Raw genomic sequence first — 23,465 nt, 5'->3', positions numbered from 1 at the left:
CTGTACCCTTTCCACCTTCTTCACATTTTTCTTCATATGCAGTGACCAGACACATGCTGCATATTCTAACTGGGGTCTTATTAAGGTACATAATATCTTCTTCATCATTCCTTCATCTCGGTAGTGGAATGCAAGGCCAATATTTTGAAGCATGTTGTATGTTTTCCAAAAAATCTTGTTAATGTGTTTCTCCGGTGACAAGGTGTTTTGCACGGTTACTCCTAAGTCTTTCTCCTCATTGGTCTCTTTAATTTTCTCATCACTAAGCCTGTAATCCCAGTTTGGTCTGTATCTACTTCTTCCCATTTTCATAACATGGGTCTTGTCTATATTAAATTCCATCTGCCACTCCTTACTCCACTCATATATTTTATCAAGATCTTCCTGTAACTTTTTACAATCTTCCACATTCTTTACTCCACTCTTAATTTTAGTATCGTCCGCAAACATGTTCATGTAACTGTCAATTCCTACTGGCATATCATTAACATAAATAAAAAACATGATGGGACCCAGCACTGACCCTTGTGGAACTCCACTAGTTTCCTTCTTCCACTCGGACTTCCTTCCTCTCACCACTGTTCTCATTTCTCTTCCCATTAAGTAATTTTCCATCCATTTTGCTAGTTTATCATTTACTCCTCCAATCATCTTTAGTTTCCACATCAGTCTATTGTGTGGTACTTTATCAAAGGCCTTTCTCAAGTCCAGGTAGATAGCATCCACCCATCCCTCTCTATCTTGTAGTATGTCAGTCACTCTTGAATAAAAACATAATAAATTGGATACGCACGATCTTCCTTTTCTGAAACCAAACTGCCTTTCACTCAGAATGTTTTCACTTTCTAGATACTCACTCCACTTAGCTTTAATTACTTCTTCACATACCTTGCACAATATACTAGTCAATGATACTGGTCTATAATTTAGCAGTTCCATTCTACTACCATTCTTATATATAGGCACAATGTCAGCTGTGTGTGTGTGTGTATTTACCTAGTTGTATTTATCTAGTTGTAGTTTTACATGGCCTGGGCTTTATGCTCGTGTTGCCCCATCTCCATATCTACACTTATCCAATCTTACTTCAAAAGTATGCACACTCGTTGCAGACACTACTTCTTCATTTAAACTGTTCCACGTCTCAATACATCTTTGTAGGAAACTATATTTTTTAACATCTCTCAGACATCTTCCTTTTCTCAGCTTTTTACTATGCAATCTTGTGCTACGGATGTCATATTCTTTTCTCAGGATCAGTTTCTCATTATCCACTTGGTCCATTCCGTTGATCAATTTATAAACTTGTGTGTGTGTGTGTGTGTGTGTGTGTGTGTGTGTGTGTGTGTGTGTGTGTGTGTGTGTGTGTGTGTGTGTGTGTGTATTTACCTATTTGTATATTACAGGGCCCGAGCTAAGCTCTCTGCGTCCTGTCTCCTTGTCCATTCCTGTCATATCTCTCTTTCATCTGATTGACACACTCCACGTCAACGACATCACTGCTCAGTTTATTCCACTTATCAATGCTACGATGCGGGAAACTGTATTTTCTCACGTCATTTAGACAGATGTCTTTTATTAGCTTTTTTCCATGTCCTCGGAGATGATTACTTGTGGTTACCTTTATCAACTCTCTGTCCAGTATATCAATCTTGTTCACCAATTTATACATAGTTATCATGTCTCCTCTTGTTCTTCTCTCTTCTAATGTGGTCAGCTCCAGCTTCCTCAGTCTTTCCTCATAGTCTAACTCCCTGAGTCCTGGTACCATCCTTGTTGCCAGCCTCTGTACCCTTTCTACCTTCTTCACATTTTTCTTCATATGCAGTGACCAGACACAAGCTGCATATTCTAACTGGGGTCTTATTAAGGTACATAATATCTTCTTCATCATTCCTTCATCTAGGTAGTGGAACGCAAGGCCAATATTTTGAAGCATGTTATATATTTTCCCAAAAATCTTGTTAATGTGTTTCTCCAGTGACAAAGTGTTTTGCACGGTTACTCCTAAGTCTTTCTCCTCATTGGTCTCTTTAATTTTCTCATCACCCAGCCTGTAATCCCAGTTTGGTCTGTATCTACTTCTTCCCATTTTCATATCATGGGTCTTGTCTATATCAAATTCCATCTGCCACTCCTTACTCCACTCATATATTTTATCAAGATCTTCCTGTAACTTGTTACAATCTTCCACATTCTTTACTCTCCTCATAATTTTAGTATCGTCCGCAAACATGTTCATGTAACTGTCAATTTCTACTAGCATATCATTAACATAAATCAAAAACATGATGGGACCAAGCACTGACCCTTGTGGAACTCCACTGGTTACCTTCTTCCACTCGGACTTCCTTCCTCTCACTACTGTTCTCATTTCTCTTCCTACTAAGTAATTTTCCATCCATTTTGCTAGTTTATCATTTACTCCTCCAATCTTCTTTAGTTTCCACATCAGTCTATTGTGTGGTACTTTATCAAAGGCCTTTCTCAAGTCCAGGTAGATAGCATCCACCCATCCCTCTCTATGTTGTAGTATGTCAGTATGTAGTATTCACTCTTGAATAAAAACATAATAAATTGGATACGCATGATCTTCCTTTTCTCAAACCAAACAATATTTCACTCAGAATGTTTTCACTTTCTAGATACTCACTCCACTTAGCTTTAATTACTTCTTCACATACCTTGCACAATATACTAGTCAACGATACTGGTCTATAATTTAGCGGTTCCATTCTACTACCATTCTTATATATAGATACAACGTCAGCTCTTTTCCACTCTTTCGGGACTAATCCTGTTCGTATGGAGGTTTCCACAATATCAAATACGGGGTTCAACAATTGATCCTTACATTCATTTGGCAACCTCCCAGATATGTCATCAGGCTCCACTGATTTATTAATATCTAGATTGCTTACAATTTTCCTTACATCTTCCTTAGTAACCACGATGTCCTGCATTTGCTTTATTTCCGTAGGTCTTCCTCCCATAAAATGCTCCTCCTTTGTAAACACTTTGCAAAAGTTGTCGTTCAAAATTTCAGCTATATCTCCAGCATCCTCATATACTTCTTCTCCATTTTTTACCTTTACTATTGCCTCCCTTATATTTAGTTTTCCATTTATGAATTTGTAAAACATTTTGGGTCACTATCACAGTTTTCCATCACCCTCTGTTCATATTCCTTCTGTGCTGTTCTCCTTACTTCAACATATCTATTCCTTGCTGTTTTGTAAACTTCTCTTGATAATACATCACTGTTTTTCTTAAGTTTCTTCCATGCCTTTTCTTTGTTCTTTTTTGCTTCTTCACAATTTCTATTAAACCACTGTTTATTATTTAAAGTCCTCTTTCTGTAATATGGCACAAACTTTTTCACAGCAGAGTTATACAAATCCATAAATTTATCGTATTTCAATTGCATATCCCTTTCCTGGTATACCACAGACCAGTCAATTTCATTAAAGAACTCCCTTATATGGTTATAATTTGCCCTAATATAATTTAATTTTTCCTCCCTGCATTCCACAATCTTATTCGTGCTTAATTCCGTATCCAGCTCAAAGTTTAGGACATCATGATTGCTTCTCCCCAAGGGACATTTATGTTCAATTTCCTCTTTTAGGGAGATGCCCCTGGTAAATACCAAATCCAACCTTGCTGCAACATCTTGTCCCCTGCACCTTGTTGGTGATCTCACCCACTGTGTCATCAAGTTATTTGTTGCTACCTTTAACAATTCCTCCGCCCACTCACCACCGTTAACCACTTCGTAGTCTTCACACACTATTTCTTTGCAATTTAAGTCTCCGATTATCATCACTCTATCCCTTCTGATGAGTTCTTGCTTCATTCTGTCTAGAGTATTTCTCATCACCATTTGGTACTGTTCATATTCCCAAGCATTGGTTCTGGGTGGTATGTATACTGTTATAATATTAATGTCCCTCTTGCCATCTGTTATAAGCATACTTATCACTTCCTCATTTCTCTTACTATAGTTCACCTCCTTCACTATCAGATCTTCCTTAGTAAGAACCATTATACCACCACCTCCTTTATTTTTCTATCATTTCTCCATACTTTGTAGTGTTTTACAACAAACCAGTCTAGCTTTATTTCGGGCCTTAGCTTTGTTTCCACTACACACATTATGTCCGGTTCGTTATTTCTTAGGTAATCCATACATTCTAGCCTCTTAGACAGAAATCCATCTATATTCGTAAGTCACTTTATTCCATTCCTAGTCTCATTCTTCCATGTAATGTCTATTCCGTATGTTTTATCCACCACTTCTTTAGCCTCCCATTTCTCATCCTCCAAAAAAACTTGGTCTTTTCCTCCTCTGTTCTTTCGTTATTCCTCTCTTTCACTTCAGTTACAAGCTCTTTCATTTTCATTTGCTCATCCTGTGACATATTTCTTCTTATGTAAATTGTTTTGGTTTCCTCAGAGTTCTTAAGTTTCCAAGCCCTCCTCAACAAGGCCTCAGCTGCCACCTGAGACTTTAATTTCAATTTTAATGGTCTATTCTTGCCTTCCTCAAAAGCTCCTAATCTCACACTTTCTTCTACCTCAGCATATAGGTCCTCTTCTTCCACAGAGATCTTGTTCAGTAAAGACTTAATCCTGTCATTTTCCTTATCCCTCCTGTCCTGCCAGTTCCTGTTAGTTTCTTCCCTCAATCCTATTATGATCACACATTTTTTCTTTTCAGCAATATCTCTCACCACATACTCATTTTCCTTTAGTGCCTTTACCATTTCCCTCTGCGTAATCCCTTTATTTTCCTCTCCCTGCTTTTTCACTATCTCCCTAAAGGACCTTTGCACCTCCTTATGTTCATGGTTGACTTCTTTCATCCTGGTATCAATTAGATTAAGGCATTCCTCCTTCCTGAAGTCCCCTTCGGATATTTTCATCTCCATTTCCAGGAGTTTAGCCTTCATCTCTTCACATTGTTTCCTTAGTTGTTGGTTTTCTTTCTCCATCTCTCCTTTTTCCTTCAATAGCTCTTTATTCGCTATCATTAACAAATAGATCTCTTTTTTGAACGAATCATTCTCGGCTAGAACTCTATCCAGTTTTTCTTCTATGGACAAAATGTTTAGGAACTTACTTTCCAATGCCTGAATTCTTGCATCCATATCTAATTTCTCCAGTCCTCTTGGCATAGTTATAAAACCTTCAAAGTCCCAGGCTTGTCTAGACGCCATATTTGTTATCGTCAGCTGATTACGGCCAAAACAATCACCACCCACACTCTCCTCTCAGGGACCACTCTCCATATCCCTAACTTTCAACACTATGTAACAGTAGGACATTAACAGGACACCACTTCTTCGCTCAAACTGTTCCAAGTCTCAACACATCTTTGCGGGAAACTAAATTTTTTAACATCTCTCAAACATCGTCCCTTCCTTAGTTTCTTACTGTGCGATCTTGTGCTTCTAAAGTCATATTCTTCTCTCAGGATCAGTTTCTCATTATCCACTTCATCCATTCCGTTAATCGATTTATAAACTTGTATCAGATCCCCTTTCTCTCTTCTTTGCTCCAAGGTTGGTAGATCCATAGCCTTTAGTCTCTCCTCATATGTCATCTCTTTAAATTCTGGAACCATTCTTGTAGCCATTTTTTTGTAGTCTCTCTAATTTTCTTATGTGTTTCTCTTTATAGGGAGTCCACACAACTTCTGCATATTCCAATCTAGGTCTTATTTTAGTACTTATCAATTTCTTCATCATTTCCTTGTCCATATAGTGAAATGCTACTCCAATATTCCTTAGCAAATTCTACGTCTCTATGAAAATTCTATCAATATGGCTTACTGGTTGATTATTTTCTTCCATTGTCAATCCCAAGTCCTTTTCCTTTTTCACTTTTTCTAGTTCTACTCCATCTCCCATCTTATAGATTCCCACTGGTCGTCTTTCACTTTTTCTCATTTCCATGACATGGCTTTTGTCCACATTGAATTCCATCTCCCATTTTTTGCTCCATTTCCAGATCTTGTTTAAGTCTTCCTTTAGTATTTCACAATCCTCTTTTTGTTTAATGACTCTGCACAGTTTCGCATCGTCCGCAAACAGATTTATGTAGCTGTTCACTCCCTCTGGCATGTCATTTATATATACGAGAAAAAGTATTGGCGCCAATACTGACCCCTGTGGCACTCTGCTGTCTACTGTTCTCCACTTGGACTTCATATCTTTAACTATCGTCCTTATTTCTCTCCCCCTTAAGTAATTCTTCATCCATCTCAATGTGCTTCCTTTTAAGCCACCCTTCTCCTCTAACTTCCATAGTAATCTTTCATGTCGCACTTTATCAAATGCCTTTTTTAGATCTAAATAAATACAGTCAATCCATCCCTTTCACTCTCTTGTACTTTATCAACTATTCTAGAGTAGAAACTCAATAAATTTGTTACACATGACCGACCTTTTCTAAAACCAAATTGGCTATTTGATAATATTTTGTTGTCTTCAAGAAACTCAATCCATTGCTTCTTTATTACTTTTTCACACATCTTGCATATTACACTAGTTAGTGATACCGGTCTGTAATTTAAAGGTTCTTCCTTCCTTCCGCTCTTATATATAGGAACCACCTCAGCTCTTTTCCACTCCACTGGCACTGTTCCATTTTCAATTGAGCATTTTATGATGTTGTATATTGGACTTGCTGGTTCTTCCCTACATTCTTTCAGTATTCTGCCTGAGACTTCATCCGGTCCCATTGCCTTTTTCTAATCTAGTTCCGTCATCAACTTTTTTATTTCAAGCTTGGTTACTTTAATGTGTGTGTGTGTGTGTGTGTGTGTGTGTGTGTGTGTGTGTGTGTGTGTGTGTGTGTGTGTGTGTGTGTGTGTGTGTGTGTGTGTTTACCTAGTTGTAGTTTTACAGGTCTAGGCTTTACACTTGTGTGGCCCCGTCTCCATATCTACACTTATCCAATTTTTCTTTAAAACTATGCACACTCTTTCCTGACACCACTTCCTCACTCAAACTGTTCCAAGTCTCAACACATCTTTGCAGGAAACTATATTTTTGAACATCTCTCAGACATCTTCCCTTCCTCAGTTTTTTGCTATGCGATCTTGTGCTTCGAATGTCATATTCTTCTCTCACGATCAGTTTCTCATTATCCACTTCATTCATTCTGTTAATCAATTTATAAACTTGTATCAGATCCCCTCTCTCTTTTCTCTGTTCCAGGGTTGGTAGATCCATAGCCTTTAGTCTCTCCTCATATGTCATTCCTTCAAATTCTGGAACCATTCTTGTAGCCATTGTTTGTAGTCTCTCCAACTTCCTTTATGTGTTTCTTTTTATGGGGGGTCCACACAACTCCTGCATATTCCAATCTGGGTCTTATTATAGTATTTATCAATTTCTTCATTATTTCCTTGTCCATGTAGTGAAATGCTAATCCAATATTCCATAGAAAACTATATGTCTCTCTGAAAATTCTATCAATATGGCTTACAGATTGAGTGTTTTCTTCCATCGTCACTCCCAAATCCTTTTCCTTTTTTACTTTCTCTAGTTCTACTCCATCTCCCATCTTATAGATTCCCACTGGTTGTCTTTCACTCTTACCCATTTCCATGACATGGCTTTTGTCCACATTGAATTCCATCTCCCACTTTTTGCTCCATTTCCAGATCTTATTTAGGTCTTCCTGCAGTATTTCACAATCCTCTTTTTGCTTTATAACTCTGCACAGTTTTGCATCATCCACAAACAGATTTATGTAGCTGTTCACTCCCTCTGACATGTCATTTATATATGTAAGAAAAAAATATTGGTGCCAATACTGACCACTGTGGCACTCAGCTTTCTACTGCTCTCCATATTCTAGTCTAAGTCTTATCATAGTGATTATTATCTCTTTCATCATACTCTTATCCATGTAATTGAATACCACCCTGATGTTAGTTAGTGTTTTGTATGTTCCAGCAAATAGCCCATTTATGTGTCTTTCTGGAATATGGGTGTCTTGTATAATCACTCCCAGGTCTTTCTCTTAACTCCTTTTCATTATAATCTCTTCCCCCCACTTTATATTTCCACATAGGTCTTCTATTACTTTTACCCATTTCCATTACATGGCATTTCCTGGTATTAAATTCTAATTTCCACTTTTGACTCCAGTTTCAAATCTTGTCAATACCTTTCTGCAATTTAAAGATGTTCCTTAGTACTTTAAAAAGCTTCTCATCATCTGCAAACAAATTTATATAGGTATCCAAACCCTCTTGTATATCATTGACATACATGTACTTGGAACATAATAGGGAGTTTTCAGAACTAATCCGCCAGATGTCATTGCTGCTACATGTCCTTTACTGACATGAGGTAAATTACTGTTGTATGAAATCCCAGGTGCATAAAGATGCATAGAACATTGATTATTATGTAACTGTTTACATTCTGTATTTACTTTTAAATATCCTGTATGGGTAATTTTGGGTTAAAACAAATACTTTTTGTGATTATCTTGTAATACTGCTATCAATATCTTAAATATAGCATATTACAAGTCTAAAATCTATTGATTTGATTTGAACAAAGAAAAAGGTAAAAACTTTGGCTGTACTATACAGTATGACCCACCTTACTCAGTAACATTGTGATATATGTGTTTAGTTATTTTCGTAGGAATTTTAGCATTGTTTTCATCAAGATCAAGAAGTGGCAAAACAATGGAGCAAAGAATAACCATATCACTGGACAGCTGTTGAGTGAGGAGAGAGAACTATGTGAAGCTTTCCTCCTCCTCATGACATAGTGGCATGGACAATATTGCAGGAATTAACTATTTGTCCCACAATGAATTTGTTAAGTTAAACAAGTGGGCAGCACAGGTTGGGTTAGACAGCAACACTCTTGCCAGGATACTCGAGTTGCCTGTTCTTAATTAAAATTGTTGTTTCCATTAACTAATAAGTTGATCTGTGTGGTTTGGACCTTTAAGCGATACAGACATGTTTCCATGTTTACTGTCGACTGGATTAATACACTTCCGATCAAGGGTGTACTATTTTGGAAATGTGGAGATGACCAAATAAGCCTTAATGCCAGTTCATGAGAAAATCAACTTATATACATTTGTTCATGAATAGGATTTGATTTTGCCTGTGTTACTACTTAGAAGGAATTATGTAGAAAAATATATAGACCTACTGCATCTCTGTCTATAGAATGATAATGCAAGTATGTTCTATACTACCCCTGTGAGAGCGAAGGGGACACATACTGTGTTGCCACCTGGTGACAACCACTAGTTCTGAAAACTCCCCATTGGTGACAGCACCGAACCCTGTGGTACTCCACTAGTAACTGTGTTCCATTATCATTGCCCTCATTTCCCTATCAGTTAAGCAGTCTCATCCACTTTAAGATATTTCCTTGTATTCCACCCATGCATTCTATTTTCCATAGGAGTCTTCTATGTGGTACTCTGTTGAAAGCAGTCTTAATATCTAGATACACGGTGTCAACCCATCCATCTCTCCCTTGTACTTTGTCTAATTCTCTTGTATAAAAGCTTAGTAAATTTGGTTCCTTCCTTTCCTAAAACCAAACTGGGAGTTACTTATTATTTCTATTCCCTCCAGATATTCTAATCATTTTCATGGATAACAATTCCATAGATCTTTCCAACCACACTAGTTAGTGACACTGGTCTATAATTTAGGGGTTCAGCTTTTTTCCTCCTTTGTATATTGGGACTATATTTGCTCTATTCCACTCCTTTAGTATCTTCTCTTTCATTAGAGTTATTGATTATGTCCCAAATTGGTTGTTCTCTAAATAAATACACCATCCTGTGTGGAAAACTAAACCCTTTAATATTTCTCGAACATTGACTTTTCTTTATCTTGGAGTGTCCTCTTGTTCATCTACCTCCAACCTCCATCAGTGATACCAGGTCTTGTCTATTTATCTTTTCCATATGGTTCACTAACTTATACATCATTATTAGATCTCTTCTTTCCCGTCTGTCTTTCAAAGATGGTACAGTTTTGATGGTACAGTGGTACCTTGAGATATGAGCTGCCTGAGATACAAGTTTTTTGAGATATGAGCTACGATTTGGTAATTTTTTCATTTTGAGATAGGAGCAAAATTTTGAGATATGAGTCATGTTTGGGAATGTTGCCGCTAAAGTCAGCAGCTCAACACATCAGTCCAGCCTCAACTAAGCTAGTATCTATGTGTTTTCAGTGAATCACATGCACTGTGATTGTTTTTTCATCATTTTCAGACTATTTACTTACCTTTTATTTTGCCTAAAAAAAGTGCAGTTTTAATTTATGTTTAATGTTTATGTGTGAATGGTGCTTGCATCCTTTCCTCTCTCCCTCCCTCCTCCTCCTCCACCATTTACCACCATTAGCCAAAAATGTCTGTCTCCAAGGTAAGAACACTAAGTAAATTTTTGTTGTTATTCTATATATTTTCATACATTGATAAAGTATGCATGAGTATGTAAATGAAAAAGGCAAAACAAATTTCTTTTATCTCTGCCTACCTCCTTCAGGAGGAGGGGAAATGATGTAAACAAACCTCCTCTGCAGCTACAGTGTTGTGGCCTCTTTCTCTCTCTCTCTCTCTCTCTCTCTCTCTCTCTCTCTCTCTCTCTCTCTCTCTCTCTCTCTCTCTCTCTCTCTCTCCTACTTAAAACTTCATTTATTCAATGAAAAATGTTTACAGGATCGTCAACAAGTTCTTCTGTGATTATTAGATCACCCAGGCTTCTGTGGGTGGCTATATTTGTACACTCCAGCTGATTGAGTCCCAAGTGAGGGTTGGGAATGCGGTAGGGTAACGTCCCGTGATATGCATCCTCTTATATAAATATACTTTATATGAGTAGTTTATCTATTTATATTATCTTTTGTCATGCTTTATTATGTTTCTGTGTAATAATTATTATTCATAAATATCCTTTTCTTAGACAAAAAAAATATGGGTGCTCTTTTGGGGAAGTTGGAACAGATTAATGGCACTTCAATGCATTTGAATGGGAAAATTTTTTTTAGAGATACGAGCTCTATCACGGAACATATTAAACTCTTAACTCAAGGTACCACTGTGATTCCATTTCCTTCAGTCTTTCTTCATAGGGAAGATCCTTTATTTCTGGCACCATCTTTGTAGTGGTCCTTTGGATTCTTTCTATTCTCTTGATGTCTTTCTTCTTTTATGGTGACCACACCACTGCTGCATATTCTAATCTAAGTCTTATCATAGTGGTTATGATTTTTTTCATCATACTCTTGTCCCTGTAATGAAATGCCACCCTGATATTAATTAGCATCCTGTATGTTGAAGCAAATAACCTATTTGTGTGTTTCTGGAGTCAGGGTGTCTTGAATAATCACTCCCAGTTCTTTTTCTTCACTACTTTTCATTATAATCTCTTCTCCCATTTTGTGTTCCCACGTAGGTTTTCTATAACTTTTACCCATTTCCATTACATGGCATTTGCTGGTAATAAATCAAAATTTCCACTCTTGGCTCCACTTCCAGATCTTGTTAATAACTTTCTGCAATTCTCTACAGTCTTCGATGTTCCTTACTATTCTGAAAAATTTTGCATCATCAGCAAACAAATTTATGTAGCTACTCTTGCATATCGTTAATATATAGCTGGAACAAAATTGGTGCTGGCACTGAGCCCTGTAGTGCACCACTAGTGACTCTACTCCAACTAGATGAGGTATTTCTTATCATTGTCCTTATTTCCCTATCTGTTTGGTAGTCTGTCATTCCATTTATTCCACTAATGTGTTCCATTTTCCCTAGGAGTCTTCTATGTCTATTGAAGGCCTTTTTAATGTCCAAATACACTGTGTTAACCCATCTATCTCTCCCTCGTACTTCATCTGTTAGTTTTGTATAAAAATTAGTAAATTTGTTATGGATGATCTTCCTTTTCTGAAACCAAATTGTGTTTTTTATCATTTCATTTTCTTCCAGATATTCTAACCATTTTTCTTTAATTACAATATCACAGATCTTTCCCACAATACTAGTCTATAACACTGGCCTATATTTAAGGGCTCAGTCTTTCCTCCTTTATACGAGGTCCATTCAAAAAGTATCCGACTTTGGTCCATAAAGAAAAGAATTGTGTCCATTTCAAAAATTTTATTAAATCACCTTCTAAGTACTCCCCTTGGGAGTGCACACACTTCTCCCAGCAGTGCTGCCACTGCTGGTAGCATCTCTGGAATGCCGAAATTGGAATGTTGTAGAGCTCTGCCACCATTTTTCTCACAATTTCCTCTTTCAACTCAAAGTGCTTCCCTTTCAGGGTTGTTTTCAGTTTAGGGCACAGCCAGAAGTCACAAGGTGCCATGTTTGAAGAATAGGGAGGGTGCCAAACAAGTGGAGTGTTGTTTTTATCCAGGTAGGCAGAATGATCAGGTGCACTGTCATGGTGAAGCCACCAGTTTCACGCCACCCACATTTCCAGTCATTTTTGTCACACAGCATCACAAAGGTGTTGCGTAACCTCCAGATAATACTCCTTATTAATTGTTTATCCCACTGGTGCGTATTCATGATGCACAATACCACTGGTGTAAAAAAAAAACACGTCAACATTACCTTGATGTTGCTGCATACCTGTCGTGCTTTTTTGGGTCTTGGTGATGCCTGTTGCTTCCATTGTGATGACTGAAATTTTGTTTCTGGGTCGTATCTTCATGAATTCAGAATCAATGTTAGCACAGTCAAGCAGGTCTTGTGCAATTTCCAGGCAGAGTTGTTTCTGCTGTTCCACCATCAACTTGGGAACAAATTTCGCAGACACTGATCGCATGGCCAGATCTTGTTAAAATTGTATATACTGATCCTGTACTTATTCTTACTTTTCTGACAATCTCAATGGTTACACAACGGTCCTCCTCCACTATTCAATGAACATTTGCAATGAATTCTTTATTTCTGCTGGTGGATGGCCTGCCAAATCATGGTTTGCCCTCAACTGAGGTTTGTCCTTGCTTGAAGCAGTTATAACACTCCTTTATCTTATTCCCATGGCCTCATTGCCAAACGTTTCCCTTTGTGTCTCACAACTCAAGGGGGCAGTCACAACCTGCCCTGTAACGACAACTCTCGTTCTTCTCAAGAAACTACATGCACTTACAACACATACTTCCTTCACTCAAAATATAAAAAATGGTGACTCCTAATCCAGCCTCAAAGTCCCTTTCTGGGCAGGGGACCATAAATGTCAACAGGTCAGATCGCTCTTCAGGTAGTGACCTAAAATGTCTTGACACCTCCCTCAACTTTTTCTTCATTAATTTCTGCAACATTTGTGGTCTTAGATCTAATCTTCAATCTGTAGAACATCACATATCCTCTACTACACCTCATCTTCTTTTCCTCACCAAAACACAGCTGTCTGAGGCAATGAACAGTAGCCCCTTTTCTGCTCCCTCATACTTTCTCTGTCCTCAGTTTCATTCCAAAGTTGGATGTTGCGTCTCTGTGCACAATGACTTAACTTGCTCGTGCCCACGTTCTTGAATCTTCTGAAATTTCCACCATCTGGCTTTGACTCAATAGTTATTCTCTAACTTAATTCATCTATGCTGTCTATCTCTCCCTTAACTCCTCTGACTATAGAAAATTCTTTGACTATTTAACTTCCAAAGTGGAGCACATTCTATCCTTCTATCCTTTTGCAGAGATCTCCATCCTTGGAGATTTCAATGTTCACCACCAGCTTTGGCTTTCTTCTTCCTTCACTTACCATCCTAATGAACTAGCCTTCAACTTTGCTATCCTCCATGACCTAGAGCAACTGGTGCAACACCCTACTCATATTCCTGACTGTCTTGGAGATACCTTCTCTTACCTCCAATCCTTCTGCTTATGCTGTTACCATATCTTTTTTTTTTTTTTTTTTTATGTAAGAGGGAAAACTACCAAGAGCAAAAAAATGAATATTAGAGAAAAAAAAAAAAAAAAAAGGTCCCACTGGAATTGTAGTCTCCATAAGAGAATCAAAAGAATTAGTCAAAATTAAGGGACAAGTGTCTTGACACTTCTCTCTTAAAAGAAGTTAAGTCATAGAAAGATGGAAATACAGAAACAGGCAGGGAGTTCCAGAGTTTACAAGTGAAAGGCATGAATGATTGAGAATACTGGCTAACTCTTGTATTAGAGGGTTGGACAGAATAGGGATAAGAGGAAGAAGAAAGCCTTGTGGAGCAAGGCCGCAGGAGGAGGGAAGGCAGGCAGTTAGCAAGATCAATAGAGCCGTTAGCATGAAAATAGCGATAAAAGATAGAAAGGGATACAACATTTTGGCGGTGAGAAAGAGGCTGAAGACAGTCAGTCAGAGGAGGGGAGTTGATAAGACAAGGAGTTTTGATTCCACCCTATCTAGTAAAGCTGTATGAGTGAAACCCTCCAAACATGTGAAGAGTACTTGTTACAAGGACGGATAAGGCCCTTGTACAGTGTTAGCAGTTAAAGGGGCAAGAAAAACTGGCAGAGACACTGCAGAACACCTAACTTCATAGAAGCTGTTTTAGCAAAAGATAAGATGTGAAGTTTCCAGATAAGATTATGAGTAAAGGACAGATCGAGAATATGTAGTGTAGAAGAGGGAGACAGTTGAGTGTCATTGAAGAAGAGCAGATAGTTGTCTGGAAGGTTGTGTTGAGTTGATAGAGGGAGGAAGTGAGTTTTTGAGGCATTGAAAACTACTAAGTTTTCTCTGCCCCAATCAGAAATCTTAGAGAGATCAGAAGTCAGACATTCTGTGGTGTCTCTGTGTGATCTGTTGACTTCCTGAAGGGCTGGTCATCTCCGAAAGGATGTAGAAAGATGTAGGGTGGTATCATTAGCATAGGAGTGGATAGGGCAAGAAGTTTGGTTAAGAAGATCATTAATAAATAATAGAAAGAGAGTGGGTGATAGGACAGAACCCTGAGGAACACCACTGTTAATAGATATAGGAGAAAAGCAGTGGCCATCTACCATGGCTGCAATAGAACAGTCGGAAAGGAAACTTGAGATAAAATTGCAGAGAGAAGGATAAAAACCATAGGAGGGCATTTTGGAAATCAAAGCATTGTGCCAGACTCTACCAAAAGCTTTTAATATGTCTAACACGACAGCAAAAGATTCACCGAAATCTCTAAAAGAGGATGACCAAGACTCAGTACGGATTGCCAGAACATCACTAGTAGAGTGACCATGACGGAAGCCATACTGGCGATCAGGTAGAAGATTGTGAAGTAACAGATGTTTAAGAATCTTTCTATTGAGGATAGATTAAAAACTTTATAGACAAGCAAGAAATTAAAGCTATAGGACAGTAGTTTGAGGGATTAGAACGGTTACCCTTTTAAGGAACAGGCTGAATGTAGGCAAACTTCCAGCAAGAACGAAAGGTAAAAGTCGATAGGAATAATTGAAAGAATTTGGCCAGGCAAGGTGCAAGCACAGAAGGACAGTTTCTGAGAACAATAGGAGGGACCCCATCAGGACCATAAGCCTTCCGAGGGTTTAGGCCAGTGAGGGCATGGAAAACATCATTACGAAAAATTTTGATTGAAGACATGAAATAGTCAGAAGGAGGAGGAGAAGTAGGGATAAGCCCAGAATCATCCAAGGTGGAGTTGTTAGCAAAGGTTTGTGAGAAACAGATGAGATGGCAGTGGTGCCATCAGGATGAAATAAAGCAGGAAAGATGAAGAAGTAAAGTTATTGGAGATGTTTTTGGCCAGATGCCAGAAGTCATGAGGGGCACTAGAGTTTAAAAGATTTTGACATTTTCTATTTATGAAGGAGTGTTTGGCAAGTTGAAGAACAGACTTGGCATGATTCCAGGCAGAAATGTAAAGTGCATGAGATTCAGGAAATGGAAGGCTCAAGTACCTTTTGTGAGCAACCTCTCTATCATGTATAGCATGAGAACAGGCTATGTTAAACCAAGGTTTAGAAGGTTTAGGTTGAGAAAAAAAATGAGATACATACACCTCCATGCTGGACAGTATCATTTCCATTATGCATTCAGCACATAGAGATGGGTCTCTCACATAGAAAAAGTCATCATTCCAAGGAAAATCAGCATAATACCTCCTGAGGTACCCCAAACTGACAGAGGCAAATTGCCAGAGGTACCTCCATTTAGAGGCATCCTGGGGAGGGATTGGAGAAATAGGACAAGATACAGAAATTAAGTTGTGATCGGAGGAGCCCAATGGAGAAAATATGGTAACAGCATAAGCTGAAGGATTAAAGTTAAGGAAGAGATCAAGAATGTTATGCGTATCTCCAAGACAGTCTGGAATACAAGTAGGGTGTTGCACCAGTTGCTCTGGGTCATGGAGGATAGCAAAGTTTGAAGGCTAGTTCACCAAGATGGTCAGTGAAAGGAGAGGAAAGCCAAAGCTGGTGGTGAACATTGAAATCTCCAAGGATGGAGATCTCCACAAAAGGGTAAAGGGACAGAATGTGCTCCACTTTGGAAGTTAAATAGTCAAAGAATTTATTATAGTCATAGGAGTTATGGGACAGATAAACAGCACAGATAAATTCAGTTCAAGAGTGACTGTTGATTTTAGTGAAACTTTTGAACTTGCATTAGACATATCTAAAGCTTTTGATAAAGTAAGTTTCTGTCCTTCTCTCTGCAACTTTTTCTCAAATTTCCTTTCTTACTGTTCTATTGTAGCCAGTGTAGATGGCTACTGTTCTTCTCCTAAATATATTAACAGTGGTGTTCCTCAGGGTTCTGTTTAATGGAAGGTTCACAGCACCCTCTGAAATGGTCACACCAGAATTGGTCCAAAACAGAACCACTGCTATTAGACCTTGCCTGCCAAAACTGGATGTGTCTTATGAGCCCATGCATCTTATGAGCTATCAAATATGATACTTGTTCACATTGCAGGTTAATGCCTCAGATTGACTGTGAGTGTGGCCATATGGCAAGAATGCATAAGGCGTGAGCCTGCAAGGTATCGGCACTCCCACTTCCTTGCTAAGGTCCCACATTTAGAATGGGTGAACATTTTTTTATAGAGAACACATCTTAATATTTACCTCCATGGCAATATGGAACAAAAGTTAGGAGGCTTTTGAAAATAATCTCAGAAACACCAATTTATATAGAAGAATGCAGGAAAGAAAGACAAAGACAGAAAAAGGAGTTGGAGTGGCATTAGAGAAAGAAGGTAAGCCCATAACCTATGAAAAAGTGGCAATAGTGTAAAAAAGGAAAAGGACTTGGGAGCGACGATAGAAGAAAATAATCAACCGGTAAGCCATATTGATAGAATTTTCAGAGACATATAATTTGCTAAGGAATATTGGATTAGCATTTCACTACATGGACAAAGAAATGATGAAGAACTTGATAAGTACTATAATAAGACCCAGATTGGAATATGCAGGAGTTGTGTGGACCCCCTATGAAAAAAAACACATAAGGAAATTGGAGAGACTACAAAAAATGGCTAAAAGAATGGTTCCAGAATTTAAAGGGATGACATATGAAGAGAGACTAAAAGCTATGGATCTACCAACCCTGGAACAGAGAAGGGAGAGAGGGGATCTGATACAAGTTTATAAACTAATTAAAGGAATGGATCAAGTGGATAATGAGAAACTAATCCTGAGAGAAGAATATGACATTAGAAGCACAAGATCACATAGTAAGAAACTGTGGAAGGGAAGATGTCTGAGGGATGTTAAAAAATATAGTTTCCCTCAAAGATGTGTTGAGATTTGGAACAGTTTAAGTGAGGAAGTGGTGTCAGCAATGAGTGTGCATAGTTTTAAAGAAAATTGGATAAGTGTAGATATGGAGACAGGATCACACGAGCATAAAGCTCAGGCCCTGTAAAACTACAACTACTTAAATATACATATATTTACATATATATATATATATATATATATATATATATATATATATATATATATATATATATATATATATATATATATATATATATATATATATATATATATATATATATATATATATATATATATATATATATATATATATATATATATATATATATATATATATTTATTTATTTATATATACAGTAAAGTCCCGGGTTACGTTGGTCTCGAGTTACGTCAAACTCGTAGTTATGTCAGTCCACTATAAGGCAATTTAAGATTAAAAAAAATTGAAAATTTATAAATCGTAAAGTGCGGGATTTATTGTTATTGTTGGTGGTTGCCTGCCACACCGCCCGTCTCACGCTTGAATACAATAACACCCTGCCTCAGTTCCACCACACCATCGCCCCTGGCAAGAGTGTTATCCTACTTCTGCATTTACTGAATCAAGTTCTTAGTATCTTACTCAATGGCACCAAAGAGAAAACTTCTTAGTGACAGCAGTGATGCTAAGAAAAGGAAAACCATTACGCTACAAGAAAAACAGGACATAATTAAAAGACATGAGAAGGGAGGCAGCAGCTGTGTGTGAGGGAGGGAAGAAGAAAACGGGAAGCCCGTTACCATGACAACGAGGAGGTTGACGACCTTGAGGGCTCGCACACCCATCACAACAATAACAACTCCGGAGCCTTCGCCTGGGCCACACGACACTCGCAGCTGACTTGCACCGTCTGCGCCTGTCTGCTGATCCCTATTGCCCTTTCCTATTGCATTTCCTGCCCCGCTGCCCACGCTTCTACTCCCACCGTACTGCACTACGCTCCCAGCTGTCCACCCTGGGCGTCACAACATTCGACCTGCCCACCATTCTGGCGGCTTAATAAATAGGATAGGGGGTGTCAAAGCTGTTCATAGAGCGGAAATTCGTTAAGCGGAGGTAATTTTCCCATAGGATATAATGGAAATAGGGGGGATGTGTTCTGGGCTGGTCCCCAACAAACCACATGTGTTAAAAAAAAAAAAAAAAAAAAAAAAAAAATATATGTATATATATATACAGGCAACCCCCGTTTAACGAAGGTTCACACAACGAAATTTCGCTACAACGAAGGTTTCATTTTACTACCATCTGCTCGTTTAACGAACACCAAACTCACTTTAACGAAGTTTTATCCAGGTAATTTTTTTCCAAATTTGAAAGCCCCACCATATCACACAAGCTGACAGGCTTTTGAATACACCAGGAGCTGCTGGTACTAAGGCCTACCTCAGGAAAAATCCTGGGACACCTATAGAATAAAGATCAAGATCAAGATAAAGCCTCTTGTGGACAACACGCGCAACACTCACTCCCCAGTTAAAACATAACAGCCTCAGCAGCAGCTTGTCTTCCCTAGCTCAACTTACCACCAAAACGCCCTGCAATTGGCCTAATCTTCGTAAGAAGACCAGGAAGTCTCTTACTCTCCAAATGAAGCTAGATATTATTCATAGACATGAGAGAGGCCAGAAAACTATAGCAGTTCTGGCCACTATCTTGACTCCATATTATACTGTCTCTATTTTCAAGTCAGCAGACTCTATTAAGGAGGCTGGTGAGACCGTATCTTCCTTGCAAGCTAAAAGAACCACCTGAACTCTTGACTCTACAATGGATAAAATGGAAAGCCTTGTGGAAATGTGGAACATATATTTTGTATGCAGTACAATGATGCACACTTTGTTTACATTCCACATGTTGCCGGTTAGTGTCTTTCCCGTTTCACTCTTCCTCCCTTCATAAAGTTAAGATCATCAACATTATAAAGTTACATACATACATACATTAGTGTACATTATAATGACTTAAATTAAACTACCTAAATGTTTAACTTCATAATTCTTACTTTCATTAAACCTTTTACTGTACTATGATGCACTCTCGCTTTGCTTACTCTCAATGGAAGTTCAAATCAGGGGTTAAACTTGTTATAATCGGTTCGCTTAACGAAATTTCGCTTAACGAAGTGTTTTTTAGGAACGTAACCCCTTCGTTAAGCGAGGGTTGCCTGTGTGTGTATATATATATATATATATATATATATATATATATATATATATATATATATATATATATATATATATATATATATTCTATTAGCTTTTTACGAACCTTGCCCTCCAAGAAAGGATTGTTTTGTAATGCATAAAATGAAATCTTACATGAAATACCAAAAAATAAAGCAGAGATGATGAGATCAGCCACAGACAGCAGAGACTCCGGCGACTTGGCTGCTGCTTCTTCTTCTTCACTATCACTCACTGCCACAGAGTCCAAGTTATCCTCATGGCATGAGTGTATATGAATACTAAGATATGATATCCATTATAGCAGGAGTGGAAACAAATTTAATATCGTGATGAAAGACAACACCCCAAGCTAAAAAGGTCACAAGAAAAAGAAGCGGCAAAGTTGCCGGAGTCTCCGCCGTCTGTGGCCAATCTCATCATCTCTGCTTTATTTTTTGGTATTCCGTGTAAGATTTCACTTTATGCATTACAAAACAATCCTTTCTTGAGAGCAAGGTTTGTAAAAAGCTAATAGAAATGTTGTTTTGTGAACATAAATGCATATATAAGACAGTAACACCACCTCCAGAGGTGGTGTTCCCAGCAACCTCAGAGCAACCTTGTCACTGTCCCTCCAAACGTTCATGGAAGCCATTTCGCGGCAGGAGGTTACTCTGAGGTTGTTAAAGCCAGACAATCACAGCGAAGCTGCCGCGCTCGGTCCCTCACCCGGCAAATTCAAACCTAGAAAATTTGCTAAAACGGATGTGGTTGTATGTTATGCAGACATTTTGGTCTAACTTTATACAGTACGTTAAACCGAAAATTTGTTAGACGAGCGTTCGTTAAGCGGGGTATTACTATATATATATATATATATATATATATATACATATATATATATATATGAGCCAATCGCGTGTCTGTTTGGCCATGACGTTAGTCCCACAGTGCCTCCGGCATTCCCGCTCGACACTTGAGCTATTAATCCAGCGTGTGAACTAATTTTTTGTGCTCCCATCCTCGCTGTTTAGCGAGTTTCGCTATCACCATGGCCTCCACTAGCTTCTCCTACTTGGGAACATCGATAGACATTCATCACGCAAGACTCGGGGCACGTCGATCGACGTTTGGACATTTTGGGCTATATTTTGGCTATTTTCTTCCCGTTTTCTTTGCTTGTGAGTTGGCAACACTCTTTAGGTAAATAGTTCAAGAAATAGATTGTGAGTAATATTAAGGAGCTGTGCTCCATACTTGTATAAAGTCTGAGCAAATAAATATATTCTATTCTATTCTATTCTATTCTATTCTCATCGGGAGTAAACGTGTGCTATAGGTCAGTGTGTCACCAACTTCCACGATGGATGATGAGAGCGAAAGTGATTCCACAGTGTCCGATTCCATCAACTCTCCCACGCGCCTTACTTCTACACCTCGGGTCTCTCGTCATGTTGCAGGGAGACAACTTTTGAATGAGAGTGGTATTGAAAGGGCATTGGAATTAACAATTTCCACAATAATAGAAAGCGAAGATAGCGACGTTCTTGGCTCTGATACAGATATAGGAGGATCAACCACCGAGGGAGAGGACATTCTACCACCATCACCATAAAGAGAGAGAGAGAGAGAGAGAGAGAGAGAGAGAGAGAGAGAGAGAGAGAGAGAGAGAGAGAGAGAGAGAGAGAGAGAGAGAGGATACAAGGGGCCCGTTTTCTATCGCTGTAACCAAGGCCGCTGGCGTCGATAGGACACAAGGCCACGTACACCGATTATACCACCTCTTTCAACCTGTGATATTTTGGTAACCATAGCATCTAGAGACTTCTGGTTTTTTGCATTGCAAAGAGAAAGAGTTGCTTGTGGGCGAAACACCATTTGTACTCACTCGTTTCTTGAATTTCCAATTGTAATCAGTATGTAAATAGAGGCTATTTTGTGCGTTTCTCGCCAAACTTCCCGAGTAGCGGGAGCGAAAAACCAAACGTCCCTGAGTTTTAGGTGCTAGTGGTTTGGGGGGTGCTGATTCTTATGAAGCTGGCGATGTTGCAGCTGTAAATGGGGACTCGAAATGGGGACTTTGGGCGGACGAAAGACTGATTGGTATTTTTCCCTATTTAAAGTAGTATTCAAATTTGGCGAAATTCCAATTTAGCGATGGTTTTGGCAGACTAATACGATCGCTAAATGTGGGGTCTTACTGTGTATCTATATATATATATATATATATATATATATATATATATATATATATATATATATATATATATATATATATATATATATATATATATAAGATAAAAAAGGCTTTTTTTCTATGTAAGAGGTGACAACTGGCCAAGGATAAAAAAGAAAAAAAAATCCACTTAGTTGCCAGTCCCTACAGAAGTCCAATAGAGTTCACAAAAAGAAAGGATAAATGTATTGAGATCCCCCTTAAAGGAAGTCAACTCATAAGAAGTTGGAAATATAGACACAGGTAGGAAGTCCCAGAGTTTACCAAAGAAAGGTATCTATGACTGAGGGTACTGGTAACTCTTGCATTAGACAGTTGGGCAGAATATGGATGAGAGGAAGACGAAAGCCTTGTGCAGCGAGGCTGCAGAAGGGAAGGCATGTAGTTAGCAAGATCAAAAAAGTAGTTAGCATGAAAACAGCAGTAAAAAATAACAAGAGATGTAACATTCTGGTGCTGAGAAAGAGGCTGAAGAGTCAGAGGAAGGGAGTTGACAAGATGAAAAGCTTTTGATTCCACTCTAACTAATAGAACTGTGTGAGTGCAACATAATTATAAAATATAATTCTAAACATAATAAACATAGTTATAAAAAGAAAGGTTCAAGAGAAAGAACTAAGGAAATAGTGCTATATAAAAATACAGTGTTCTCTTGAGATATGAGTTTAATTTCTTCTGTGACAGAGCTCATATCTCAAAATGTTCATATCTCAAAACAATTTTTCCCATTGAAATGTATTGAAGTGTTATTAATCCATTCTAACCTCCCCATAAAGAGCACCACAATTTTTTTGTGTTTTTTTAGGTAGAAACAGTTATTTATAGATAAGAACTATTGTATAGAAACATAACAAAAGAGAACGTACATAGATAAACTACTCTTATCAAGAATAATTATCTCAGAGGATAGCCATTCCACGGGACGTTACCCTATCGCATCCCCAGCCTCACTTGCATCTGTCATTCAGCTGGAGTGTACAAATATAGCCACCCACAGAAGACTGGCTGTTCTATTCATCATAGAAGAGCTCATTGATGACCCTGTAAATATTATTCATAAAATAATTGAAGTTTTAGGTAGGCAAGAGAGAAAGAGAGAGAGAGCGAGAGGAGATAGAGGCCGTGCCCCCACAGCCGTAGAGTTTTGTTTACATCCTCCCCCCTTCCCTTGGTAATAAAAGTTGGTGGAGGAGGTAGGTGAAGATGGCAGAAATTTGTTTTGCTTTATCAGTTACGTAGGCATGCATCCTTTATCAATGCACAAAAATATGTAA

The 23,465-nt window shown here is 38.2% G+C and overlaps 1 protein-coding gene across 1 annotated transcript in view; it reads right to left on the bottom strand.

Annotated features, from left to right (window-relative positions):
• Window positions 1–23,465, bottom strand: part of LOC123519809 (NK-tumor recognition protein-like) — a 145,855-nt gene that overhangs the window by 7,574 nt on the left and 114,816 nt on the right. The gene's annotated exons all lie outside the window — the stretch shown is intronic.

This window comes from Portunus trituberculatus, chromosome 46, assembly GCF_017591435.1.
Source record: "Portunus trituberculatus isolate SZX2019 chromosome 46, ASM1759143v1, whole genome shotgun sequence".
Taxonomy (NCBI): Eukaryota; Metazoa; Arthropoda; class Malacostraca; order Decapoda; family Portunidae; genus Portunus; species Portunus trituberculatus.
This window is presented reverse-complemented; position numbering and strand designations above follow the sequence as displayed.